Source organism: Barbatula barbatula (assembly GCF_947034865.1).
Source record: "Barbatula barbatula genome assembly, chromosome: 21".
NCBI lineage: Eukaryota > Metazoa > Chordata > Actinopteri > Cypriniformes > Nemacheilidae > Barbatula > Barbatula barbatula.
Window position 1 is genome coordinate 18,417,537 of NC_136784.1, and position 16,346 is coordinate 18,433,882.

General features: G+C 39.2%; 1 protein-coding gene across 2 annotated transcripts in view; it reads left to right on the top strand.

Annotated features, from left to right (window-relative positions):
- phactr4a (phosphatase and actin regulator 4a) overlaps window positions 1–16,346 on the top strand; it is an 81,128-nt gene that overhangs the window by 18,701 nt on the left and 46,081 nt on the right. The window contains exon 3 of one of the 2 annotated variants that reach the window (XM_079484774.1): window positions 2,192–2,313. The exons of the other annotated variant lie outside the window; for it this stretch is intronic. The gene's annotated coding sequence lies outside the window, so the exon portion shown is untranslated. The remainder of the gene's footprint in view (window positions 1–2,191; window positions 2,314–16,346) is intronic. 2 annotated transcript variants of the gene reach the window in all.

The window sequence follows — 16,346 nt, forward strand, 5'->3', positions numbered from 1 at the left end:
AGTTTCACCTCGCCCCAGCTCATATTGCACTCAAGTCTCCAATTACACCACACTATCTAATGCTTAATCGAAAATTTGTCTTGGCACGCTAAGACTCTACAACCTCTTCAAGATTTTTTTTGCTACATTCAAACATACTCTGTGGTTCCCTCCTTTGATTGTGAAAAATCTGCAATGTTTAATGACTGGTCCTGGTTGGCTGTCATACTTCAGATGAGTAGCCGCCTATGTTATTTATATATTCATGGTTTGTGATAGGGAGGGACTTTCTGACCTCTTGTAAACAAGCGAGCTAGAGAGACCAAACTGAGTAGAGGAGAAATGTAACGTAAAGAAGGATGGACAAATAGTGTGAATTTGAGTTTAACAGTTTAGATTTACAAAGCGGGAGTACCAGCTTGCTGATAATAGTGTAACAGTGTTTGGCCCTCCCTGCCACTGGCCCTGGAACAGGCAGAGGACGGGGCATACGGGACCCAGGAGGGCAGAGCAGAAGTATGGGACAGGGAGCGCTCACTCGCACCTCATACCCAAACCTTCCCTACATAAAAGGTATGTCTCAACTTGATCAGATGTTGGGAAGTTTGAAGGTGGTACTATGTTTAGTTTTTTTACATTCTTAAAAGGTTGAAGTGACGTTACCATATTAACTATATAGTAGTACATTTGTTTTTCTTCTTTTAAACAGGAAAACTGTACATTTACAAGGCATACCAAACCTTTTTTTGATTGTAGTTGCTGTGCACTGTAGGGCAATGGACATTGTGTGTGTATGATGCCAACTGTACTAATCTAAAGGAACAGCTGAGTAAATGTTACAGACTAATTATGGCATGGGCAGGTGGGGTTAATGTATTCTGAGGGAATGTAGTGATTGTGGAATCAGACATTCTAATATTTCTGTCAAGCAAAAATCTTGCCAGTTGACAATCTAGTAGTTTTCACAATCTCTCTCAAATGTGTTACATTCTTTAATGGGTTCATAAAATGCATTTTATGATATCTTTATATTGTGTTAAGTATTATCAGACTTCTGCCAAGACAACTTTCCATCTTTAGCAAGTTCCTGTGTATTGGCTGCTGCATGGCTTTTGAGAGCGCTCTGAGGGTGCGAAAGATTGAGGTAGAGGTTGAGATTCTCTGTTAAAATATGGCTTGCTAATGGTAGACTCTCCGAAATTGCTTACTGGAGCTAAAGGGATACTCCACCAAATTTTTTTATTATTTAATGAATATCATTCTTTTGTGTTAAACAGAACAAAGACATTTATACAGGTTTGGAATTGCGAGTGAGTAAATGATGACAGAATAAAAACTTTTGTGTGGAGTATCCTTTTAATATTGCTGTATAATAAAACAAATGTTTTTTGCGAGATGTGAGCTCTCTGAAATGCCCGGGTGCTGCACCTCTTCTGAATAGTATAGAAATGTAGATTGTAGAAATTTGAGTAAAATACTTATCGTTACTGTCTCACGAAGTTTGCTATACACTTGCGACTTAAGACTGAAGTCTAATATCCCTGATTTTTTTTCTTTGAGTCTGTACAGCTGCTTTTGAATGGCTGCCTAAGTAGGTCAATCTAACCCACAAACATCACCAACATAATAATTTTTTATCAAAATAATTTTATATCAAAATACATCAGCATGTTTTATCTTTGCATGTACGTATGTTCGTCATCCTAAATTGATCCGCAACAGTACATAAGGGTTCATGTGTGGCCCTAAGCAATTCCCTGCCTTACCTGCCCCATTGCCAGGCCTTTTACTATGATGACCCAAAGCAATGCATAAGCACCAAAGCTGCTGAGAATCCACTTGCCAAAACCCCTGTCACTACTGCAGATTTTCTAAAGATTGCCATTGTTTATCAAATAAATAAGAAAAAAATACATAAAAACAGAAGACTCAAAGAAAAATCATAATGAAAGCTCAGTACACCTCGAATAATAAGAACATTTCTAAAGTTAATATTCACATGGCCTGTCACGATTACTTGATTCATTTCGAGTACCTGGTTTAAAATAAAATCTTCATTACTTTTTACATGTTGAGTAATGGCGGAGGTGCAGATTCATCCAACAAATGCCAAAAAATGTTAGTTGCGTTTGAACACTTAAATTAGAAGCTGTGCAAGTGCATCAGTGTTAATGCCTCAGTGAAATAAAAATACAAGTTTTTTCCTTTTCAGGGCTCTAGATAGGGGTGGGCGATCCGACGATCTTACATCGCGATCGATCTTGAAGGCGTCCTCAATCTACTTTTCAACGGAATCGCGAGGATCGTTATCTTGTCTGTCGTCTTAAACAAGAGGTGTGTTCAACATCAATTCAGTGCTGCACAGACCTATTGGCATATGACATTGAAGCACTGCAAGAGCTGTATACTTTCGAATCACTCTTGCCGTGCTGCGAGGTCTCATGTGTGCGATACAGTTTTGCAAGTTCATTAGACAGAGTGGCTTGTTTGTCTGAAGTGTGTTTTGCCTTTTGCTTGTTTGTGCACCGTTCATTTTGTCTATTTTGCGATTGAAACTCGTTTCTGTGCTGCATTGAGTTCATATAGCCTATATCTAGAGCCCTATGATTTCTGTGGTGCCGATGCAGAATCCTATAAATCTGTCATCTGCCAGTTCTGCGTGTAAAAGTGAATGTGCTACGCATTTTAAGGTGTTCATGGATTTGTAGGGCAGAAACAATAAATTTAATACAAAAAATCTTTGTTTAATCCATTTATCTACAGTAGACAAGGACCATTATTACTAACGCACAGCCTGCTGAACTCTGTACAGGTTTCAGGGCTCTCAAGTCTCACACATTCATCGTGAGACACACGCATTTTAGTCTGTTCACACGCTCCGACGTATTTCCCATGCCTATAAATAAGTGAAAGCTTATTGAAATTGTGAACTGCTATTTTATTTATACATGCCATCTGGAGGGGTGGGAGTCTTAAGACACGATCCAATTCTGGGAGCAATGGTTCTATTCCAAAATGATTCTTACCATACTATGCTTTTTGTTTGTAGTTAGTACCGTTGTTCTAATAGCTTTGCTATCTTGAAAATGAAAATTAAGTTTTCTTTCAAAACTTTTATTAACAAAGTTAATTACATTTAGGAGACACAAGTTCTGTAGTGGTATGGCTTTCTATGTTTCATTCAAAGAACAATAATTAAGAACAAACAGTTCTCAATCCACAACTGAGTATGACAAAGTTTCAGTTTGTTTAGATCCTTTTAAAAAAGAACCATCTTTAATAAAAAAACGATTATTTCGTTTAGAGTCACAAAAATGAGAAGCTGAAAAGCAAAATTCAGTGTGTGAGCATAACGTCTCACCTATGGAAATTTGCCAATCTGTGCTGCAACAGCCATGTTAGAGGCATTGTCACTCACCAAACAAAGTCTTAGTTCACAATTTTCCACTCGTTTGCAACATAGTTCAGCAATATTTGTGCCTGTGTGACTTTCATTCATCACACGCGTTTGCAGAACACAAGCCGCGAGCTTCCATTCATCCGTAATGTAGTGTGCAGTAACTGTGACATACGATTCTGTTGGTATTGATGTCCATGCATCGCATGTTATTGCCACTCTGACTGTATTACTTAGTGAATCTAAGATATGACCTTTAGTCTCACTGTAGAGTGCTCGCTGAAATGAAGCTGTGAGGAAAAACTGTACCGCGGCTCAAGAACCTGTAAAATTGCGCGAATCCTTGGTTATCTACAACGGAGTAAGGCCGCAAATCTTTGGGCCATTTGATTCAGAATTTTTGAGAATCGATTCTGGATCACAAGATGATAAATCGCGATGCATCGATGCATCAAGTTTTACTCCCAAACTCTAGCATCTGGATGAGAACACACTCTCTGCATTTAAGAATAAATCTAAACAAATTATCTTTAAAATCTTCAAAAAATTTATCAAAATGTGGCTCAACTACTTGTGGATCAGAAGTACTCGGATCTGTCTCAGAATTTTGCTGATCCAAGTCTAAACTGTTTTGCTGTACTGTGGACTCTTCACTGAGACATGGCATTGTTGAGTCATTTTTGTTGAATCTTTGCTTCCTGTACATGTGTTTTCTAAAAGAATGGAATCTGAAAACGGTTGATTGGCAATCATCTACACCACAGGTAATAAAAAATTTGGTTGATGTGCATGAACAACTCCAACATGCTGGATTAACTTTGTAAGAGTGAACGTTCTTCGAGTGCACTTTGGGCACTGATACAGTTGAGGCATTATAATCTAATACAGAAGATTAATCTTTCGGAGTAAAGTTACAGGCAGGGGCTTTTCTCCCTCTTCCACGATACTGACAATGCGCCTCTGAAGGAAAGTCAGTGTGTTTTTCAGGTGCACTGGAAATGCAATGTTGAAGGCAAAATACATGCTGAAGGCTGTTATAAAGGCTTCATCAATGCTGGTGCACTGACACACGGCTATTCCAACGACTCTCACGACACTAAAACCTCTTCCACTGATTGCCATTATCCAGTCATTGTCCATCAGCTGTATGGTTGGATGCGGTGTAGCAGGGTCTCCCTACATTAAAACAAAACCATACAAACATTTTACCAAAATACCAAAAAGTTAATAAGAAAGATAAACATTATAAAATGAATTTCATGTTCTTTTAAGTAAATACGAACTTTTAACAGATTTTAACAGTTAATCATAGCCATATTAAATTTTTAGGTCTCCCATATAAAAAATCCTGGTATTGAGGTCCACTGCATTTTATGCTTGTGCTCTATATTTTTCATAGTTTAAAACTTAGAAGTACAAATAAAGCTGAAAACATTAATAAATATGCTCGATTTATACCATGACTTTTTAGAAGACCGAAAAGTCATGAATCAACATTTTTCTGAATATGCATTAACTTAAAATCAACCAGCTATTACTGTGGGAAAATCCACACAGACAAACCTACCTCTCCTACAGTGATCAAGTGTTCAATCTTTTCTCTTAAGGTAGATGGCAGAAAAACAAGTCAATTCCTGAAATGCAGAAAAATATTCAGTTTTTACGATCACATTCTTAAGGGTGCAATGTGATAATTACAACAATAAAAAAAAACTACAAATTTATTATCAGGTTCGCTACTAATGTGACTGTTGCTACCTGGTAGATCTTCAGCCAGGGTATCCTGTCTTGCGTCAGTGTAATGTTTTGTTAGGTGAGATTGTCCCTTGGCAAGTTTCAGCACATTTGGCAGAACAGCAGTGAAGCACTCTCTAAAGCGAGCACAGAAGCTGCTTGTTGAAGGATGAATTTGGTAAACCTCATTAAGCAACTGTAGAAAACACATTAAGACATTAACATATCAAATATTTGTACTTAATTAAATATTTTGAGATGTACAATGTAGGGCTGTCAACTTTAGTCGTTTAGTCGACTAATCGGTCGATGCCGTCTTGGTCGACTGACATTCTCATTGGTCGACCAGTTGCCTATTTTTTTTAGCCTATGTTTCATCCCCAACTTTAAATACTTTAATTTCGGCTATTTAAAAAAAATCACTTAATTTTCAAAGAATTGTATTATTATTATAGTTTTATGTATTATTGATGTCTTTTCGTTGTTGTTTTATAAATGTTCTATGACGATTGTTTAATAAATGTTCAATCAAAATGCAAAACATCGCGTCTTTTTTTTTTTTTTTTTTTTTTTTTTTTTTTAGTCGACTGATCGCTGCGCAGGACAGGACTTTGGTCGACTAAGCATTTCTTTGGTTGACTACAGCCCTAGTACAATGCACCTTTTTTGTATATACTGCATATATACAAAATGTTTCATAAATGTTTTCATATCACACTTTACTTATTTTGAAATAATAACTTTTGAAATTGTCAGAGCGCTCCCCACAACATTAAGCTGTTTTCACAGTACTTACTCCAGAAGGCATTCTTAAGTATGGGTATTTTTTTAGTACATCGTCCACAGGCATCCCTTCCGTGACTTCACGACATCTCCATGAGAATGTTAGGGCCATAAGGTCTTTGACAGACGATACATCTGGATGGGTCTTGCTACACTCACTTTGTAGCACCTTTACGTGGGCCTCAACAGACATTAACTCCTCCCCAACACAAATATCCTTTGGCAAAACAACAGAGATAATGCTTAGATGGTGACAAATAACGTCAGAGCCAGGCATACGCTAAAAGGCTACACACTAATTGTATAACAATGCAATGTGCTTTAAAGAAAGAAAATACAGTGAACTACATGTACAAAGGGCCTTATTTACAGTCAGTGGCAGCGTAATAAATATCTGTTAAATGTATGTCTTTTAAATATCATGTCTTAAATTGTCCTTCACATAGTGTAAATGTGAGTAATAAAGTGAGAAGACATTATGAATGTCAGTTAGTTGGCTTACACTTGCTACACTAGCTGGGTTTCGACACAAACTTGAAGATGCACTTGTAGCTTTAGACTGGTTTTTGTGACCAAACTTCTCTTTCAACTTTCTGACTTCACTGTCACTGAAAAGTGGTGCTCGTTCTGCTTTATATTTTCGCTTTAGAGACATGTGCCAGGTGTGCTAACAGAAAGAAAAATTAAAGTAAAGAAAAAAACATTTCAGTATTTGGCATGCTCCAGCAAGTAAATTAACAATTTATTATGAACCTGTATAGATAGGGAGTTAATGATACATATAAAATGCAACTTACATAGCCATTCCCCTCCTTATCTCTTAAAAAAGGGTACGATCAGTGCTTTTTGCAACTTGGATATACTCTGCATTAGTCAAGAACATACTTTAAATCAACCTTTTGGTTTTTTCTAAAGATCGATTCATAAGCCATATAGTAAAGTTTTACCTTAAGTGAACTGTTTTACTTACATGGTGTATTCAGCCATAATTTCATAAAGGACTCGAATTATTTTATGGCGTATTTTTGGCACTTTCTGACATGATTATTTAGCATCAAGCCTCGTCTGCACATCTTTTGGGAAGGTTGGAATAACAATCACAACAGGTAGTCTCTTGTGAGCTGGTTCACCACTGCAATACATGATTACATCAGTGTTATGGGCTAGTGAGCAGGAGACAGCCACAATATACTGTGTGTATAATTATCGGGTATGTTGACTTTTGATAATTTTTTCAATTCCTAACCCTAATTCCTTAGTCTTAATAATTACTATTAATTGTGTAAATAATTTATTAGTGATATATAATGGTTAAAGTAAAACAATGCTTTGTGTGCAGAATTATAAGGCACCATTTATTTTACAGGTATAAGGAGTCAATAAATACACTTAATGTACAAAAAATAATAAATGGCCATAATAATAATACAACTATGCATGCAGTTTATTCCAAAACATTTGATAAGATAATACTACGTATCAATACACAATGTTACAATACATATTTCAATAAACATCGACCATACCATTAAAATGAGCAGACAAGACTATTATAAAACGTTAATATTGACTCATGTTGTTAACACATTAGCTACTACGGTCTCTTAAACGCTCATACAGCACTTACCTTGTGTCAGTCGAAGGAGTAGGTTGGAGCTCTGCCGTAGAGTTGGAGACTTTAGCTGGTACTGGCTCTAATATAACAATGGTCTCGGCCTCCTTGTACTGGCGCACAAACTGTTGAAAATGTATTTGCTTTTTGAAAGAACCATCAAAAAGGTATCCAACCATGGCTTCAGTGAGTCCACAATCCACGGTTTCTCCATCTACGTCATTTTCTAGGAAACACATGCACAATTACAACGCAGTTCTAAGACAACTTTGTAAACACACAGGAAAAGACGAGAGAACGGTTGAAATAAAAAAAATAGCGGATTTTAGTTTAACTAACATCTTCTACATGGGACACATGCGGCCACGAAAAAAAAGAAAACGCTGGCGTGTAGTGCATTAGCTGAGGTTATGCATTAAATACACCGCAGGTGTCTATCCCCTGGGATCTAAAGTTAATCTAAAGCCACCACATAAACCTGTTAAAATAACAAACGACATACGTTAATTTCTAAGCAATTTCACTATAAAGAGAATATGTTAAATATAACTTAGAACTTGCAATACAGAGAGCAAGGCAACATAAAATACTGTATCGACTAACGTTACAAAACAAGGCCATTTTAAAAACATTTATTAAGATAATGTACATTACATAAGCAGTGCCCGATTTAAGCGGATTTACCTCAGCCTTCTGCGCGGGAAAAAACGGGTTGCTCTGCCTAATTTGCAGGGGCTTAGAAATGAATGCCAAAGCATAAAATACTTAAACAATCCTGAACCGTGTATGAAACAAAATAGATGCACATTTTATATTTTAAATACTTTATTATAGATGCTTCGCGTAAGTTAAATTCCAACCATTAGAGTTGATGCTAAAAATGCGTAATGGCTAACGTTAACATGAACGAGAACGAAAACCAAAAATCAAGACATGGTTACTTACCCTTGAATTTTCTTGACTCTTCTTCAGTGACTTGTATTCCTGCTTCAATTCTTTTTTGAATTAAATCTTCTGTGGATAAACTTGACAACGGACGATCAACCGACATGTTTCGTTTAAGATGATTGTCAGGACCGGAAAGACTTAAGACCGACACCTACTGGTCATTTGTGATAACTGATGTGCTGCATTATTTGTCTGAACTTATAAGGTACAATCATGTACCTTTTGCGGTGAGATGTTAATTTGTACCTTTAGAATTAAACAAGGGTCCACAAATATAACCTTAAGGACTATTCCCTGTACCTTACAGGGTACTTTTGCAGCAAATGTACCTTTTGCTACAGAAACAGTATTCCTATTTTTCTGTGTGTAGATACGGTGATTGCTGATGGTGAACCAGCCTAGATAATTAAGTAGAGATTGCGTGCTCGGCTGATAGGTTATTGCTCCTGATGGAACATCGGGCTGATTTATATGCTTAGGTTCCTCCCGAACTTTGTTAATAAAACATCATTTCACGAGTTCGCCCTCGCCGATAAACAGCTCCTTGTTGGGATAGATGGTAAAGCATGGGAATGAAGGTTATGCGTATTTGCCGTGTTGTGCAGGGAGTGGGACCGAGCTCGCCGGATCTATCCGAACCCGGAGCACTCTACCCTGGTCAGAGCAAGTGCTCCGGGCTCGGAACCGGCTGAAGCCCAGAACACACCCCCAAAATGCAAAATAGAGCTGGACAACCGCCGAAGTAAGCATACACCCCCCCAAAAAATGCGTGCCTGTTGAAGAGTGAGAATGGCAAGCTCACGCTAGCGTTGGCAGCGGCACCGAAGATATGAGGCCCGTGACTCTAACGGAGGCAGCCTCACGTTAGAAATCAATTCCGGCGCCGCGGGCAAGGCGAATCTAATGGCGGCCGCTTGTGCGTTTAACGGAGACATGCGCGCGCTAGCGGTGGCGCCAAAGAATTGTGGTCCAGAGACCAGCGGTTGTGTCCCCAACGGAGGCAGCCTCACGCTGGAGAGGTATGGGTGAGCCAGGGCTCCTGAGAGTTGCCTGCCAGCCTGGCCGGGGCGGTCAGCTGCAGTCGCGGTGGTGTCCCACGCATTGAGCTGAGATGGCGCGGGCTGCCGGAGGTGCTCGATCGGGATATCCGTGGCTTCTAGCGTGACCTGAGCGCTTCCAAGACTTGCAAGGCTTGCTGCGTCGGCTCGAGTGAGGGAGGCCATGCCGAGCTGCGGAGGTAGATTGCCCGAGCCTGGAATGGACGGGACACCGAGCCGAGCCTGGCTTGTTATTGGCAGCCGATCGTGCCAACCTCATCGAGGGGACGTCGAACTGGGACGACACGTAGAGGGTGTAGAGCTCTAGTTTCGACATCCGCCTGCTGAATGGGACGTCCGCATTGGCAAGGGCCAGACGAAGGCTCTGGATCGTCCACTTGCTGCATGCGGATATCTTGCGGAGTGCAGAGGCGTATGATGACGCCGGTGAATGAGGTGGAGATCGTGCCTGGGAAAGCGATGCCGAACCCTTCCTCTTAGATGCATGCCGCTCAGAGCGCACTGAAACTCAAGTGTCTATTGTGGAAGCATCTTCACGACAAATTTAACACATCAAATCAAAATTTTATCAAAATTACAATACAGGTTAGCCTAAACGCTCGAATAAAAAAATACTATAGTTCTATAGCAAGCTGTGGTATTCTTGTTGTAAATTGAGTGAATGAACGGCATGTATATGGAGAATTGTATATTTATTGGTATGGAATTCTGTATTTATTGGTATGGTTATTAAAAGAGTCAGATCTGGCAAGCTCTTTGCGAAACTATCATTAGTAGTCAAAGTAATTTTTCTACCCTGTCGATAACGTGTTAAACTGCTGTTTCCTGCATTGCGCAATGCACAGGTTATAAGATAGTGATCTGTGACATCGTCGCTTTGAGGTATAATATCTATAGTGCATCCGGAAAGTATTCACAGCGCTTCAGTTTTTCCACATTTTGTCATGTTACAGCCTTATTCCAAAATGGATTCAATTAATTATTTTCCATTAATTATCAGTTAACTGTGCATATCAGAGCACAAACTAAGCCAAGAAGTCGAAGGAATTGTCTGTAGATTGCCAAGACAGGATTGTATCGAGGCACAGATCTGGGGAAAGTATAAAAAAGTTTCCGTAAACGGAAGAAGTTTGGAACCATCAGGACTCTTCCTAGAGCTGGCCGCCTGGCCAAACTGACTGACCGGGGTAGAAGGGTCTTAGTCAAGGAGATGACCAAGAACCCAATGGCCCTCTGACAGAGCTCCAGCTTTGAACTCACTAAGACCCTGTCATATTTTACCTCAATCTTTGAAAAAAAACTATCACAAAGCGATCAGATGTCTACAGCCCTGCAATGTGCAGTTTTTTTCTTTTCAGTGGGACATGACATTATAGTTAGTGTGCTCATTACAGTTCAAGAACACATTCATAGATGACAGCCTATGTCTGGATGTTTCTGGGACAAACCATGTGCTTATTTACAGATGAACTGTGTTCATGTTTTTATTTGGAATTTTCACCATCCAGAGGCGTATGGAGATCGCCCATCATATTCACTGACGAGGTGATGGATGAATTTTATTTATCATCGTAATGAATTGGCTTGCAAGAAACGTGTAATGTAAGGTGACGTATGCTGTAAGGCGACGGTGGCATTTGCATGTTTAAGTAGTTTCTCTAGGGTATTGCAACGCACCGGATATTAAGTCACTGATATGAGACAAATGCAAGAGAGACAAGGGACGGGCCATCATTTTAAATAGGAATTTCTTAGGATTTGCACATTCTTGGGAACATTCGGGATAATGGAAGTACACAACTGCATGAAATCTATCACACTGTGCAAGTGTTTTTTGAATATTTCACGATAAAATTCTTCCATAGTGTGGCGTAATCTAGTTGCTAATTTTACAACATTGGCCGGACATACTGTAGAAGGGAACGATTCATGAATGGAGAACACTGCTTCTCATTCTGTCTAGTGAGTACATGCTTTCAAAAACAGACTCAACTTATCAGTTCATGGGGGATGGAGAGAGGTGCTAATAGCTGGCTATTTGACAGAGCAGAGCATTAAAATAATGTCTTGCTGCAGGGTGATAAAATAACTGTAAGGCACTGTAACACTGATTAGAAAGAAAAGTGCAAACATTAATGAAACGGAACATTCTTGCTGAAATATGCGCTCAGAACAGTTCCACAAGCGAAAACGCACCCTCGCGAGATAACATTTATGCTCCGCGAGCGCACCGAACAGTATGAGCTTGAGGACAAAAATCCTTGAGAGAGCACATTTCTGCTCTGTGTGCAGTCCGCGAGCAATACGACCCAGTGACGAGGAACACAAACTCCAATGATGAATAAATTGACAAACCACTCTGTTTTGCCTTTAATTAGCATTTCTACATGTATTGCAAGCATTCCAGTCCTGTGTATCTTGATTTTCAACAGAAACAAATGCGTAAATGTAGATAAAAACCCAAGGAGTGACAAACAGTTAAGTGTATAATGAATGAAAGCTGTGATTAAAAATAAGGCTTATTCCATCATATGTGAACCAGTCTGTGAAAACCCATCTAAAGTATTTTTTGCTGATGTTTTCCATAAAATAATCTTATGTAGGCTAATGTTTATAAAATTCTGCAGAAATCTAACCTTGATATCTTTTTGTCAAAGATTGAAATCATTGTGAAATTAATGCTTGAAATTAAATTTGATGCTCATTATCTCATAGTTAGGTTCAGAGACTTTAGGCCGGATTTCTAAGACTGGGTCACATATACAGTATTTATTTTTACAAACATCTTAATACATCAAAAAATATTTAAATATTTTGAAAACCTGTTTTCCCTTATATTTTTGTGAAAATAAATGCAAATATAAAACAATCTTTTTATTTTGTATTTGGTTTAAATTCTTTCCACAGAAAAAAACATTATGCAGAAAAACAGAAACTAATTTGAGTGGTCTCATATATTTCATATACACAGCCTCTGAAAATTTAATGTTTTAGAATGTGTATGTACATTGCAGGTTTGGTCTTAAATGTCACAAAAGTGGCTTTAAAATCTTAAATCTAACTTGCGTATATCTGTAGAAACCCTGTAGTCAGTTATGCAAGATCAAAGGTATCTAAGAGAAACATAAACTGACAGAATACATTAATGCCAAGGTCTCTGGAAAGAGGTTTGGTTAGTGATATTTATATTCCTCTGTCGTCATGAAAAGTCTGGAGGAGGCAACATCTTCGACTGGTCTAAAAAAACATATTTTATTCTTCATTTCTGAACAAGCTTATCCGGGTATATAAAAACAAGCTTATACATATACATCCTGTTTTGTAGCTGATAAGAACATGACACAATTTGTGCAAACAAAATAAGGCACTCGGAGCGAACAACAAAAAGCGCCAATACGTAATGCAGGCTGCCGCCTAATTTTTGTACGGAACATACATATAACTTTAACGTTATGCTTTAAACTCAGTTGGAATATCTTATGTTGTTATACATGTTCTTCTGGAGGAAAACTAGCATGTCGACATGATCGGGTGAAAGTCGACTCCTTAGTCTATTAACGATAAGCCCAGCTGCAGAGAAACACGGTCTGCAGGCACAGATGTCGCTGGGACACACAAAAAACGGTGCGCTAAGCAACTAAGCTTACTGAAGCGCATCGTGTTTTCGTTCCACCACTTGATTGGATCCTCATTTGGAGGAATGCATGGCTCCAGCAAGAATTGTTCCCTCTCGGCTAGACTTTGTAATCATCACCGAAGAACTGGCTCAGTCTTTTCCGACGAAGGTGCATTGCCTCGTCCTCTCCATTGTTCGTGGCGGCGTGTGCATTCGTGCAACTCACACAAAAATTAGAAAATAATGTGTTTAGAAAAAAGAGAGAATGAACCTCAACTAAGTAATACATGCATTTATTTGTTTGAATTAGACAAACCTGCATAAAAGGCTTTGCACAAGTGGATGGACCATGGAGACAGACACGTAGTTTTCGCCACCCAGTGCTTCACTTGCACTTTTCAGAGTCTGGAGGACAGGTAACATTTCCTCAATTGTCTGCCAGTGATCATCGATTAACTCCGGAGATTTTGCATCCGCCAGTTTGGTTACGGTTCTGTCAGAGAGCACGGCAGTGATGGCCCAGCGCTGTTAATGTAATCGTGCAAACATATCAGCAGTCGAATTCCAGAGCGTTTTGCAGTATTACACAAGCTTGTGCGAAAGCAACTCTAATTGTGTTTGTTTCTGCTTAAGTGCATTTGTGGCAATCGTGCTGTGGTGGAAATGTCCTACAAATCTACTGCATGCTCCGATGAGTCTTTTTATGCTTGCAGCTTTAAATCCACCATTGATGGCCAACTGAAGCGTGTGCGCGAAACAAGGTACAGATTCCCAGTTCATGTGTCTGTTTGCTGCTATCATATTGCTAGCATTATCTTGCACGCAGGCTCTACAGATGTCATAAAATTATTTGCCAGGTTGGCAGCATAGTGTCGCTCATCCATTGCTCGGATTTGCAAAACATAACTGTTCACCTTACAATTAGCAATAAAATGACATGTTATAGTGATTTTTCATTTCATTTCCATTTCCAACAACTCTTTCAAGGGTTGTGATATCCACTAAATCCTGCTGAAATAGAGCTGGCTGCAATTATGAAAGACATCAATAATTTTTTTTACGTTTAGCTTGTCTGTGAAGCACAGCTCTGGCATCAGTAGGAAATGCTGCTCGTTCTAAAATCTGTGCGAGTTCGAGTCACTTATAACGTGAATTGTAAAAACCAATACCCGTTAAACATGATCATTATAAATAAACTTTATTATCATGAAAATACCTGAGGAGGCTTGAGAAACAGTGCTAAAATCATGTCCTTAGGCATTTCCTAGAACAGTGGTTCTCAACCAGTGGGGCGGATATTTCTATCCGTGAATGGTTCTAAAAAAATGCCAGTTCTCTTTGACTCCGTGTTGAACCAATCCGTGAAACTCATATTTTGCTCCTTGCAGACAAATTGCATGCCTTCACACAACTCTGGCATGGCCGCATCAGTCGAGGGAACTGCAACATGTTCCCCAGCCTTGCAGATTTTATCACTGATGCAGGCAAGTCACACGATTTCTCCTCCCTATTTCAATCAGTGTCTGAGCACCTGTCAGCAATGAGAAAACAGTTTGCGACGTACTTTAAAGAGAATTATCGCTCTTTTGCTTGGGTTTCGAAATCCGTTTGTGTGCACAGCAAACGAGCTATAAATTGATATGCAGGAACAGTGTCAGTAGACTGAAGGAACTCTTTAGCTCATGCCCTCTTTCGTCATTCTGGGCAGCAGTGATGCAGGAATATCCTGAACTCTGAGACGTCGCCTTTAAGATATTATACCTCCTTTCGCATCGACATATTTGTGTGAGGACTCTCAAAAATGACTGTACTCAAAACGAAATAAAGCAATGGTGCACACATCGAGGATGATTTAAGGCTATGTTTATCAAACATTGAGCCAAGAATTGAGGATCTTTGCAAGGCAAAGCAGGTCTCACATTAACATCACCTACCTGCAAGCTTCTGTAAAAAAATGCAGATGATGCCTACGATTAGGCCTAGTAATAATAACAATAATAAAGCATAAATTAATATCAGAGGTCTGGTGCCAATTCCCAATTATATCAATAGCCTAGTAATGCTAAAAGGGCCTACTGATGATAATTATAGTAATCATAATAATAATAATGGGGCCCCAACTGCAATGAACCAGCTTTGGGGAGGCCCAGCTTGCAAAAGGTTGAGAACCCCTGTCCTAGAACTACGGCTGAATTTGCATTGCCAATGAGTAGGTACTTAATTTCAGTAAGTACATACCTAACGGGGCTAAATGGGTACGTACTGTTTTCCCTGAATGTGTGTAGTATGAATCCGATCCAGCCATTGTACACCATATTGACGTGATCATGTGACGTAATTCTCCTTCTGTTCCTTTTCAATGGCGGGAGGGAACTTACGTTTGAGGTGCATATCCGCCACCTACTGTACTGGAATGTGGGCCAGAGATTAGCCATGAGATGTAATGACAAGCGCAACAAATTATGTTATGACAGGTTGCATTATCACCGTAACAAGGGTTTTGTAAGTCAACTTTATTTTACAATTTTCATTGTTACAAAGCAGCTGTACATGAAACATATTTACTACAAGCAAAACATTTAAAGTTATACAAGTAAAAACAAAAAAGGTGAAAACACAGAAGACCAACACACCCACACTGATTCAAACACACCCACATAAAAAAAATCCACACACACAATATGCACACGTACTAACACACAAATGTGCATACACACGGACGCACAGACACACACGCACAGTGGTTATCACTGAGAAGCACTCATTTAAAATAAAGTAGAGCGAAACACAGGTCAAGTATTAAACAGACTATAAATTACAAAAATAGTATGCAAACGGTGGCAATGAACCCAAATCTCCAAAGGAAAAAAAGAAACCTCAGGAGAACCCAAGCACAACCAGGGGATTCCAGTTCCCCTCTGGCAAAAGCTGCAGCCTCTGCACAAGCTCACCAGTGCTTGCACAACAAGGCTAAATAAAAACAAACACATTTTGTAGATTCCAGCTCTATCATCTACCTCTTGTCAGGTCACTGCTCTACCATCAGGTCTGGACAGTGGCAGATTAACCATATGAGCAATTGGGCGAGTGCCCAGGGGCACCAAGACTTTAAGGGCACCAAATAATGAGCAATACATTTTTTTTGGGCATGAACTGCATGACCTGCCCGCTGTGGTAACCTTGGAACAATTAGACAAGACTGGCTGAGAGTAGAGTACT